Raw genomic sequence first — 1,433 nt, 5'->3', positions numbered from 1 at the left:
AAGATAGGTTCTACCCTGTTAGAGTAGCCCAACCTTCCTGCATAGTTCTACCACAAGCCCAGGGCAATAATTTTGAGCTCAAATCTCAGTACATCATTTGTTTCCCCACTTCTATGGGTTGCCCTTTGAAGATGCATACCTATTCCTTAAGGAATTTGAGGAAGTTTGTGTTCTAATTAAGGTCCAACAGTTGACTGATGATGCTGTAAAATTAAAGGTTATAACTTTTACGCTCAAGAACCAAGCTAAGAAATGGCTCTATGGTCTGTCTACCAATTCCATTGCCACATGGGATGTGTTTACTATAGCCTTCCTGAAAAAGTTCTTTCCTTTGCATAAAATCAATAAACTCAGGAGTGATATTCTTTAATTCAGGCATAAACCTAGTGAGTTGTTCTCTAAATTTATGGAGAGATTTAAGGACCTCCTTCAGGAATGCCCCCACCATGGAATTGATACATGGCAACTTTGTCAAATCATTTATGAGGGTACTGATTATCAGACCAAGCAGTTCTTAGAGTCTATGTGCTCCAAATATTTTATATCTTTTATAGATGAAGACGACGCTTGGAACTTTTTGCTTGAATTGACTGAGAAAACTAGAGAATGAGAGTCTACTCAAGAAATTGAGAGGAAAAATAAGAGTTACCTTATAGAAGGTGTTGTCGCTAAAGAGGCTCAACTTGAGAGTCTTATCAAGAGACTCCAAGCCATAATAGTCAAAGGACCTGCCCAACTGAACCAAATAAATTATTCTATGCCTATGTGTAGTTGGTGCCAATCTCCCACTCATGTGATGGAGGAGTGCTCTAATATTTCATGTGTGAATGGTTTAAATATAGGTCCTGAAAATGTGAATGCCATGTCCCAAAACAACCCTTATAGTCAAACCTATAATCCAGGATGGAGGAACCATCCGAACTTCTCTTGGAATCAAGCCAATAATCAAGTAGGTCCTAATTTTCAACCCTTAAGTCAAGGACAGTTTGTTCCCCAACAAGCCAATCATCAAGTAAATCCTAATGTTTAACCCTTGAGTCAAGGGCAGTTTGTTCCCCAACAAACCAATAAAAGGAACACGCCCCCCAATCAATGAAATAATTTTAGGATCCCCACTCAGTCTGCTATTCCACCACCTCCTGTAAATCAACCTCCAGGATTCATTAGAGCAGGTGGTGATTTAGCTAGGCTTACTTCTTTAGAGAAAAGCATGGAACTTCTCATGAGTACTCTCATGACAATCCAACACAACATAGAGAAGCAAATCTCCTAAGTTGCTAATGTTTTGCATGAAAGGGAGAAAGGAAAGATGCCTAGTCAACTTGAACCAAATCCTAGGAATGAGAATATGAATCATCAATCAGTTCCAAATCAGTTGAATTCAATTCAAAAGAGTCCACAATAAGAGCCTTCCAACCAATGTAATACTGTTT

General features: G+C 38.8%; 1 non-coding gene across 1 annotated transcript; it reads right to left on the bottom strand.

The window, feature by feature from the left end:
- Positions 1-346: 346 nt before the first annotated feature.
- Positions 347-453, bottom strand: LOC122077706. Its single transcript, XR_006139943.1, has one exon. It is a non-coding gene; the product is annotated as a small nucleolar RNA R71 (small nucleolar RNA).
- Positions 454-1,433: the final 980 nt, after the last annotated feature.

Source organism: Macadamia integrifolia, chromosome 4, assembly GCF_013358625.1.
Source record: "Macadamia integrifolia cultivar HAES 741 chromosome 4, SCU_Mint_v3, whole genome shotgun sequence".
Classification (NCBI taxonomy): Eukaryota; Viridiplantae; Streptophyta; class Magnoliopsida; order Proteales; family Proteaceae; genus Macadamia; species Macadamia integrifolia.
Note: the sequence above shows the minus strand (reverse complement) of the source record. Positions and strands in the feature narration are given on the sequence as shown.